Here is an 11876-nt window from a genome sequence, read left to right as displayed (position 1 = left end):
GAAAGATTTGATGCTACCAGATGTTTATTCACTGAGAAATGATCAGCTGCCATCACTGATTGATATACTGTGTGCTTCAGGCAATGAGGTCTGAAAATATTCGCCTAACACATTAAATAGTGGAGAGGACCAAGCTTGGAAATAATCTAAATTTTAAAACTCTTCACCAGTGGTAAACTGACTTGGAATTTTTAAAATTATTATTGGTTTTCTGTTTGTTTTTTTAGCTGTACATTTTTATTGATTTTCAAAAATCTCTTTGTATATAAAGGATATCAACCGTCTCTGATGTTAAGCAAATAATATTTCTAAATTCATTGCTTGCTTCTTTATAATTTCTGAATTTGTATCACATATTACAGAATCTAATGAAATGGTTCTCAATCAGGGGTGATTTTGTACCCCAACGGACATTTGGCAATCTCTGGAGACACTTTTTAAAAAAATATATATTTTATTGATTTTTCACAGAGAGGAAGGGAGAGAGATAGAGAGTTAGAAACATCGATGAGAGAGAAACATCGATCAGCTGCCTCCTGCACATCTCCCACTGGGGATGTGCCCGCAACCCAGGTACATGCCCTCAACCGGAATCGAACCCAGGACCTTTCAGTCCGTAGGCCAGCGCTCTATCCACTGAGCCAAACCGGTTTCAGCAATCTCTGGAGACACTTTTGGTTGTCATAGCTGGGGGAAGGGTATTAGTGGTTAGAGGACAGGATGCTGCTAAGTATCTTATGCACAGGTACCCTCACAAGGAAAAATTATCCAACCCCAAATATCATTCATTCTAAAGCTGAGAAACTGTAGTGCGCACCATCATCCTTGTACATTTTTTTTCCTATATACAAAGAGAATGTAAAGACTTCCCTAGATTTTCCCACGTTGTGGCATCTGTTTATTTCCTGATCCTTTAACTTACTTGCTAAATAGGCATAAACTAGATGAAATCATCCATATTTATTTTTCTCTGATGAATTAAAATCACTGTTATGATTTTAAAGGTCAAAGCCTAAGACAGGGCTTCACATTAAACTCCCCAAATGAGTAATCCTTTCCTAGAAGACTTCCCTAGTGAAATGCCCTGGACCTGGACCTGGCTAACCTAGTTCCTTGTCCACAGGCAGCCCTCCCTCCCATCAAGGTTCCGCATTGGGGCAGGCCTGTCATTTGGCAGAGTGACCTTTTTCTCTTTTCTGGCTTTCGTGTCAAGGCCTGATTGCAAGTCCTTGTTCCTCCAGGGCCTAGCCCTTTTGTTTTCCATGCCTGCTTTCATTAATACATTTAGCAATTTTATTGAGATATAATTGATAGGCAATAAACTGCACATACTTAAAGTGTATGACTTGGTAAGGTCTGCCATATATATACACTTATTGAAACCTTCACCACAATCAAGATAATGACCATATCCTTTACTGGGGAGATTTCCTTTGCCCCTTTGTAATCTCTCCCTTTTGTCCTTCCCTGACTGCTCCCCTCATCCTCAGGCCACCACTGATATGCTTCCTGTCAGTACATATTAGCTTGAATTTTCTAAGAATTTTATATAACTGGAAGAGTCATACAGAATATATTTTCTTTTTGATCTGGTTTCTTTCACTCAGCATAATTATTTTGAAATATATTCATGTTGTTGAGTGTATCAATAGCTTAGTCCTTTTTATGCTGAGCACGGATAAACCACAATTTATTTATCCATTCATTTCACCCAGTTATAAACCCAATAAACTCTAAAGAGTGAGGGGCAGGGGGAAGACATTTATATGTTGAAAACCCTAATATGCAAGTAAACTAAATGGCGGAACAACTGAACAACCTAACCGAATAACTGGTCACTATGACATGTGCTGACCACCAGGGGGCATGCACGGAACATGGCAGGCTACCGCAGCAGTGCTGCAGAGAGCAGAACATGGCAGGCATTGGCCATGGTGGGATGGTGGAGCAGGTGAGTGGGGGTGCCAGATTAAGGTGGGGTGCCAGTCGCTGTCATTGGGGTGAGCCTCTGGTGGTTACTGAAAATTCTTTGCTCCCAATCGCCATGGTCCATCCAGCACTCTCACCCACTGCTGGCACCGGACCCAATCTCTCCACGCCATCAGTGGGCGCAAGCAGGGCCAGCATCTTCAGCAGCAGGAGCAGGCATGCCGACAGAGAGGGGATGGGAGGGGGGAGGGGGCACGGTGGGAGGAGTCAGGCAGGGGTGTGGAGGATGGGCTGAGACCCGCCCCTGTGCCCACCACAGCCTCTCAGCCCACAGTTCCTTTCAAGATGCATGAATTTGTGCATTGCGTCCCTAGTAAAGGTATAATACCTTTTGAACTTCTTTTTCTGTAATAAAGTTTTACACTATTTCTTTATGCTTACTTCTGTATTTGAAAATGAATTTATAATATGTAAATTAAAAGGGTCCATTGGACTCAGATGATAAATTATAGTGACTATTGTTTTCTGGTATGCTGAGGGAAAACTCTAAAATTTTAATCTCTACTTATCTAAACTATTGCTGCAATATAAGCACTTTTTAAAAAACTTGACATCTCACTTTGAATAGGATTTTATCAATGGAAATATATTGGACAAACATTACAATTACCACCACTAGAACCACAAAAACGGTAAAAATGGAGGGAATAATTAGAACACTAACTTCCTAAATCAGCTGTTTTTCTCTCATCTTTTAAAGCAATTGGTTTTCTCAGATTCTCAGTTTGAAGGAATGTGATACATTCCACTTGGACAGTGGGTTGCAGGAGGTAAGATAAAAATCAGGAAACATAAAGGACTTGGACCGTTTAGTTGGGCAACTGCCCAGCTTAGAATTGGAATAATGAACTGCATTTTTTACCTGGGAGAAATATATCTCATGTTTCAGATTTCAGCACCCTTTTGGAAGGCTTCCATCTCTCCAATTAGTTGCAAGTGAAATGACTTAGGAGATATTGATGAACAATTACCAGCCAGGAGATGGGAACAATCTTTTCTGATTTTACTGGTTCACTGTTCTTTTAAGATGACTTTAAGAGCTTCCAATCATGGTGCCCATGAGTGCTGTATCAAGGGGCAAATGTCAGAAATCCTAAAGTATTAAGCAATTTCTGGTTATTAAGGAACTCTTGAACAGAAAAACAATCTGTAGCATTGGAAGCTTTTCTGTCTGTGAGCTGCTCGGTGGAAGTAAGCCGACCAGGGAAAGAATACTCAGTAGACAACTTCCCCCACTGGCCTTCTACACATTTCTGGGCATATGTGAGTGGATAGCCCAGGCTCTTATTGCCAAAACTTCACTATCACTGCAATAGTAAAAATATTTAGCTGAAGAGTATGTCATAATTTTTTTTAACTAGGCAATTAACCTCTTCGTAATTGATTTGATTAGGTCTAAGATAGTCTCATGAAAGCTGATTACAATGAGAATTTAAATTCTACCATCGCCTTATGGAAAATTTATAAAGGCATAATTTTTTTAAAAGGCTCATGTCTTATCTTTTATTATTGGAAAATGAAAAATATATTTTTCTAGTATTACCAAGAAACGCCAAAGGACCCACCCAATTCCCAGGCTACTCACTGTTCTTTCTCTTAATGGCTTTTACATCATGTCCATGTCTGAGCGTTTGCACTCAGCACATGCTTGATAAACTCTGCCCGGCTGAAGGATGCTTGTCTGTTTTACATTCCTCAGCCTGCAAAGCATTTTTTTTTTCCTCCTTCACATGCCTAAAGGGTCAAAGGTCAAACCTCCTCAGCTGCAGATGAGGTCATCCTTGCTGATCGTCTGCAGCTGATCACAATAAAAACAGGGTCTCCCCTGTGACCGGTCCTCCCCATTTAGGAGCAGTGATGTCATCTCTGGTGAGACTAGATGAGACATGCAACTTGCTTTAAATTGGACTACATAAATTTTTCTTCTGAGTTCACTGCAACTTTTTATTTATTTTAGCAGAAAGACTAGTTTGGTCATCATTTCAAACTAAAAGAAAAAGATAAATGAAATAAAAGGTGCCAGATGAAATAGCAGTTTTTCTATGTCAAAATGATAGAATATTGACCATGTCATATGGTTCACCCCAATACTTCCAAAGCACCTGCCTTCAAGGAGAGTAAGTATTCTTTCATGAGTCCTGGGGTCAGGCAGATGTTGGGTTGAATTCCAGCTCTGCCATTTACTGGCTGGGTAATTTGAAAAACTTTAGGAGAACTTCCCGAACCTTACTTTACTCAAACTTTTAAAATGTAGAAAATATCTTATGGCGTTATATTTAACATGTAAAGAGGGCTTAGAAAATCACCTGCTTACAGAAGGCATTCAATCCGTGGTGTTAGTGTAAAAAGCAGTAATACAGTAGTGCAGTATTGGTCTTAACGAAAGCCTTTAGGGTCAGATGTGTTTTGAAATTCATAATTGTTCAGATTTTAGAAAGATACTACATTGCTTATACTCAGGACTAGCTGTATAATTGCAGGAACCTGTACTCAATAAAAAATGCAACACCTCGTTTCAAAAATTATTAAAATTTTGACAGCAGAGCTTCAAGCCCAGTGCAGGACCTTTCTTGGAGTGGGGCCCTGTGTGAGTGCCCTGTTCACACAGTGTCTCAACATACACCCACAGCAAAGGGTGGAGACAGTGATGAGACACATGACTATTTCTCTAGTGAAATGTATGAATAGTCACACTCAACGGGATAAATTAACACCATCGATATTGTTATGACCATTCAGGTCAGATTTACCACCAAAGGAATTTACCAAAAACTATGAAAAAGGTTTTTTTTAGTTTTTAAAGGTTTTTTGGATTTTGGAACTCCAGATATGGGACTGAGGTGGTATTTGCCTTCTCTTCTCCAGGCCACATATTAATTGGGAGACTTTAGGCAAGACAAATTGGAGGCAAAGATGTAGTGTGGCTCTCACTTCAGGGGAAGGAGCCTAGGCTGGGAGAGAGGTGGGGGAGGGAGGGCAGGAAACCAAAACCTTTATTAATTGTTAGTTGGCTGGGCATTAAGCTTCTAAAATCAACAAGGAAACAACCCCCCAAAAAGACACCCTAGAATTTGACTTCCTCTTCTACTCATTTGGAGTCTTGCTTTCACACACTTTTCTCTGTTGTCTTTTCATTATGGTACTAACAACCATAATGCTAACATATTTTCCTCACAAATGTGCTCAAAACACAGAATGCTCTGGGAGAGTTACTGTGCCTCCTGTGTGAACATCCACCCTAGCCCTGTCTTTGGCTAGAGTTTGAATCTGTGGAATAATAATGGGTACCATTTATTAAAATTTACCATTTTGGTGAACAAAGGGCAGTTAAATCCATAAATAGTAGGGGTTTGGATTTGGACTTCCTATTAGTGCCTGTGATTTATTTATCAGGGGCTATATGTGCATGTAATATCCTTTAATGACCCAATAGAATTATCCCTGAGGTAAGCTGTTTTAATTAACAAAATTAAATATAAGTGTATATTTATTTTTTCCTCAACATGCAGAAAGAAATGGTTATTTTAATATGTATAAAGTGCATTGCTAATATATAATCTTATCAGGATTCAAAATAAGTGGGCAGAATTTTAAAAAGTTTAAAAGAATGAAATTTTAGTGGAAAAACTGAAAAGTAGAAATGAACAAAAATAGGTGCACACACATGCACAAGAAAGAAAAATATTCATTTTTAATATCTTTACAGAATAAAGAATAAAACAGTTGTTGGAATTGTCCTAGTAGAACGCAAGACTATGCAATCATTTCAAGCATGCTGGATTGAGAAAATTAAGGGCAGGACCTATATTCCATTCATTTGCTTCCTAGAAAATGAGGCTGCCTAAGAAAGAAAGCATGACTAACTTCAATTATTTTTCACAAGCAGTGTGTGCAAGTGTGTTATTCAATAGAAGATCCAAGTAAGGAAATATCTATAATAATAAAAGCATAATATGCTAATTAGACCAGACAACTGGATGAAGCTGGGGCTGTGAGGGAAGCCCAGGTCCCCGGTGCCAGAGGGAAGCTGGTGCTGGCAGCCAGGGTGAAGGAAGGCCTACTCTTGCACGAATTTCGTGCATCAGGCCTCTAGTATTATTATAGTTGGGGACACACCAAGAAATTTCCGATTGAGACAGCTGGATTGTTAGAGTAAATGGAAATATTCAGAAATGAATATCTTTACCTTCAAATATCTAAATGCTAATTGCAAAATTTTGGAGCATAAGTCATTCATTTGATAAGCAGAAATGAACACAAATGGCATGCTCATTGAGATCAAGAAAGGAGAAGATTTATTTGATAAGAACTGCAGATGACTACTTTTCCTATATGAAAAAAGTCCAGATGGATCACAAATTCTAAACCAACAATATAAACCTCAGCAAGAAGACTTGGAAATGGACATTAAAAGATACCTATTAGACCTTATAAAGTAATAGCCCATGATCCAGGCCATCAGAAGACTCTGATTCTACTATGCCCATTGAATTTCACCCTTCACTCCTCATACTCTACAGCAGGGGTGGGGAACCTCTTTTTCTGCCAAGAGCCATTTGAATATGTGTAACATCATTCTCGGGCCATACAAAATTATCAACTTAAAAATTAGCCTGCTATATTTGGCCAAACATTTAATTCATACCTAATGCCTTGGCAGGGCCAGACCAAATGATATCTCAGGCCTTGTACAGCTCAGGTGCTGGGGATGCCCCACCCCTGCTCTAGAGGCTAGTTTTCCATTTCCTGTGACTGTCTCCTGGCCTCAGGCTGCACCTGTAGACCTATTCTGACATTTATCTTCAATAATGTTAGAGTCTTTCAAAAGCCAATAAGGGCTGGCCGGTTAGCTCAGTTGGTTAGAGCGTGGTGCTAATAATAATCAAAAGCCAATAAGAACCAATATAGTAAAACCAACCATCAACCAACCAACCAACCAACTCAACACATAAAAGCCCCATAAATATAAATAATCTTGGTGTGTAAAGTTCCTTATCTAAACTTGACTGCATCCGCTTCCATGTGGTTACACCCTTGCATAGGCACTCACTGACGATCTCTGCTCTAACTTCCTGAGAGAACAATAGAACCTCATATCTGCTGAGGCACTTTCTTATTTTGTGGAAAGTGTGGGATGCTGTGACTTCCTTCAAAATTCTGTACTAATCTTTGCCTTAGCTGGTTTGGCTCAGTGGCTAGAGCTTTGGTTTGCAGACTGAAGGGTCCCAGGTTTGATTCTGGTCAAGGGCATGTACCTCGGTTTCAGGCTCCTCCCAAGCCTGGGCCCTGGCCAGGGCTCGTGCAGGAGGCAACCAACCGATGTGTTCCTCTCACATCGATATTTCTCTCTGTCTTTCCCACTCTCTAAAAACCAATGGAAAAATATCCTCGGGTGAGGATTTAAAAAAGTAAATAAATAAATAATTCTCCTCTTTAAGGGAGGAGCCTCAGGCTTCACACAGTCTAGAGATGTGGAATTCTAAATATGTTTTCATTTTTGTCACAGTTTTCCTCTTTCCAATTTCTAAAGATGGTCTTAATTTCACTTTTTAAAACCCTTCTCTCAAGTTTGCCTGCCGTTTCTGCTGTACAACGTAAACCTTTTATAGCACCGACTCCATGCCAGGCACTGTCCTCAGAACTCCACAGACATTTGCCTCTTTCTCCTCCCAACATCTCTCTAAAGAGGCATCATGATGACCATCTCCATCTCACCAGTGAGGAAACTGAGTTTGAGAGAGGTTAGGACCTAACCGTTAGGTGAGGCACCTTGCTCAAGATTGTGCCATTGATAAGTGGCAGAACCCTGATTGCAACCTCAGCAGTCTGGCTCTGAAACCTGGTTCTTACCCATTCCTTTTGTGATAGATTATATTTTGTGTGTGCCTTTAGATCTAGATAATTTTATCCTCTCCTGTATAGAAGGTCTTCAGTTATTATAATAAGCCAGAAATCAATGCTAAAAGTATTTTGAAGCCCTTTTAACTTTTCCTTAATGAGATGCTTTCTAGCCCTATCATCATAGAATTAACTTTCCCTGCATCCCAGTGGCCTCCCTTGTGTGCAATATAGGAACTTAAATAACTGTATCGGGGGTTATTGTGACATTGGATATTATAAAGTTACAGTTGAGCTTACTCATGGAGATGGCTGTGGTGGGACCTTTTTACTTGGCTCACTAGACTTCAGAATCTTAGTTTTAATGGTCACTTGGGGTCCATCCAGTCCAAGAATCTATTTATTAATACCTGGAGGTATCTGCTTTTAGTGCTTTAAGAATTTAAAAAATTGTATTTGTATTTAGGAATACAAAAATATTTTTTGAGGATCACCAAAGTCACATTCTGTATTTAATTACACAGCTTCTTATTCATATGTGCCACTTAACCCATTTATTGCTTCTCAGCTCCAGAGTTACCCTCCAACATCTGTATCCTATGAACAAAGGATGGACTTCCTGGGAGCAGTTCTTCACAGTGAGCATGAAGTTCAACTTTCTCAGGAGAGGTCCCTGGAAGGACCTGGCAGGAGGAAGGGGACCTCCTGCTAGAGCATTTGCAGAGTCAGTGAGAGCTGTGGGGGTGAGAACACAGGACTGTCCTCTGCCCCAGACAAGAACCCAGAGGGGTGTGTGACCCTCCACCCCTCTGCAGTTCCAGCCCAGCTTGGTGACCATTTGCTGCTTCCTTCTTGACATAGAACAGTGCAGCCCAGACCCCCATAGCCACCTCCACTTGCTCAGCACGCTCACACCCCAGGCTGCGAGCTGTGGCTCGCCTGTATTCCAGCCGTGCTAGGAGGGCTGTCTCTGTGTGCCAGAGTGCTGGCCACAAGCTGCAGCAAGCCTGTGCCCCAGAAGGTGGCTTCCTTCCTTGCCCAGCAACTGGAGAGCAGATCTGGTCCACACAAACCAGCAAACTGCTCTGCCTGCGATCTCATCTTCTCCAATGAGGTCTGAACTCAGCCTTGGGGAAGAGGTCCCCCATCCAAATTTGGCCTTTCTTAGGGACCCTCTCAGCCCTGGGCTTCCACATATGGTTTAAAAGATAGCTTACGGCTACTCTTTGGTCATAGTTTAATAATCCTTTATGTTAAACTTTCTCTGTTGAAGTCACTGTGGTTTCTGTCTCTTGGTTGGGCCTGAACTGCTACATGATGTTTATGTGCAACAAAACATATACAAGGGGTTCTGGTGTCAGACTCCTCCCGCCTCCCTATGAGTTTTTAACCAGTTAAACTCTTCATTGTTTTCTTTTTCCTCATTCTCTCTTTCACTCCCTCTTCCTTCCTTTTCTCTTTCCATCTTTCTTCCCTATCTTTCTCTCAGCTCTGAAGACTGGAGGCAGGACAATGTGGCACTTTATCTCGCTCCCACCTGAGGTGCTGCCCTGGTGTTCTGCTGAGGACGCTCCACTTCCTTTTCCCTGAGATTAGCAATGACCTCTGCTTGCTGTGACTATGGCAAGGGCTTTAAAGCTGGTCTGGCAGGGAGCTTTTCCAGTCCTGGAGTCTCACAGGAAATGGATCCCCCCATTCATTTAGCACCAGGGCACTCCCGGTGGAATTCCACTCAGGATACAGCTTCCCTCCATGAAATCCATGCAGTGTCAGACATGCTGGAAAAGAAGCCATCAGCTGATGGTGATACTAAGGGGAAAACAGCTAGACGTGTTAAAATCCATAGTTCCTGTAGGACAAAGTATGCATTCCTATCCATCCATATGATTGTGAATTGCTAATAGTCTCCCACAGGGAGGAGCTCTGTAGGAACTACAGAGGTTCTAGACTAAGTTTTGGATTGGGGGGCGTTGAAGAAGGACTGAGTGGTGAATATGTAAAGAAAGCTCCTCTTTCCAATGCCTGACAACTCCCAGAGGACTCTCCTCTCCCCTCACAGCTTCTCCACATTCTCCTTCCTGCTCCTGCAAAGCAATTACACTCTAGAGCTAGGCAGAGAGGAGCAAATTTCCTGCTGTTAAACATTCTACAAACGAGAAAAGCAAGGAAGAAACATTTGTCTCCTACACCACAGAAAAATTACAGTGAGAAAGATGGGATAAGGAGATTGCATGTTTTCCCTAGGATAGTATTCCCCTCTACTGGTGAAAGTCTGTAATATGTTTTTCCCATTAGAGCAGCTTTAGAAAGAAGTAATCAACCAGGATTATTGTTTCTGATTCTAGGGGAACATTTGGTGTTTTCTTGCACATAATGTGTTGTTTTTAGAGCTTGACAAAACCTCCAAGGAAATCATGTGTTACCTCTTCTTTTATTTTCTGAATATTGAACTTGGAAATTGTCTTTCCCAAACAATGTGTCTAGGGAGACTGCATTTATTTAGCAAATGAGCATTTCTCTTCCAGCATGAGTTTATTTTCCACAGAGTTGAACTAATTATAATTTAGAAGGTAGCTCTTTCAGTGTTTTATCCCTGGAGAGCTCAGTCTCCCAGGAGAATTAATAGTGTAGTTGTATTCCAGAGTTGAGAAGTGATAGATATCTTGTATCAAATTATGTTGAGTCAATAAGGTCCTTTGGGCATAAACTTGAGGTTATCTTATTGATTTCTGTCTTCTGAAGGTTAAGTCAGTCCTGTAGGAAGTGAGCTGTTCTAATGACTCACCTGGGAAAGCCCAGAGGAGATGACTTATTAGATTCAAATTGGATAACTGAGCCCTATAACATCTATACATTTTAACACTAGTGTGATTTTTTCCACTGATATTTTAACACACAGAGGATGCAGGAAATAAATGTAAATAGAGAACGAAAAAGAAAATTGACTTTTGGATTAGGCTCATCTCCACATTCATCTTGACATTTTGGTGAAGGTAATGGGGTACATCATTTTAAAAAGTGTACCTGCAGGCGGTTTTCAGAGTATTACCTGAATACTGTTGCTGTACCAGTGGGCTGGCGTCATGTATAAGCATACATGTTTAAGTGCATCCTTATAGCACACTAATAATTATTCCAAAGGCAGCTTCCAATTAATTTTGATGGCTTGGTATCCCCTTCCTAATCTCTGTTTTGTTTCTCCTCCTCCCTGTGTTTTGAATTGAATATTCACTTTCTCCTAAAACTAACACTATTTTGGAGAATGTTAAAAGATAATTTTTTAAAAAAGGTTAAAATCATAACTATCATAAGGATAAAAATGAAAAGGTGTAAAAATTTTATTCTACGCATTAACCAATGAGAAAACTGGTTCAAAAGAGAATCTTACCCTGGCCAGCGTCACTCAGTTGGTTGGGCATCATCCTGTGCACCTAAAGTTTGGGGGTTCCATTCCAGGTCAGGGCATATTCCAGGGCTCATTTTCAGTATAGGGTGTGCAGTAGTCAGCCAATCGATGTTTCTCCCTCATCAATGTTTCTATCTCTCTCTCCTTCTGCCTTCCTCTCTCTCTAAAAATGGGTAAAAGCATTTTTTTAAAAAGAGAGAATCTGAAAAAACAAACACATTTATAAATCAGGAATATTGAAATGAATATGCAAATGGAGGCAAAATTGGTTTTTTCACTGGAGGTGAAAGGAAATCAATTGAACCTCTACTGGGCAGAACACAATTTGTCAATCAATAGACAATAATTATTTTGCATTGTTACTTCTTACCTCCAGGGCATTAAAAGGCTTCAATCAGATAAGCCTGAATGTGTTCTTAAGAGCCCAGATAACACATAGTTTTCTGGTGAAGCACATTTTTTTTTTTTTCCTACAAGAGAAGGTAATTTTTTTTTTAAGTTTAAGCACCTCTGCTTTATTTTTATTTATTTATTTTTATTGTCATCATTTATTTTTTTTAATTTTGTTTTATTGCTTAAAGTATTACAGAGAGTATTACATATGTCTCCTTTTATTCCCCCCCTTGACCTTTCCCCGGGGTCA

The sequence above is a fragment of the Myotis davidii genome, unplaced genomic scaffold (assembly GCF_000327345.1).
Source record: "Myotis davidii unplaced genomic scaffold, ASM32734v1 scaffold1144, whole genome shotgun sequence".
Lineage (NCBI taxonomy): Eukaryota > Metazoa > Chordata > Mammalia > Chiroptera > Vespertilionidae > Myotis > Myotis davidii.
The sequence above is the reverse complement of the archived record's forward strand: the minus strand, read 5'-3'. Positions refer to the sequence as shown.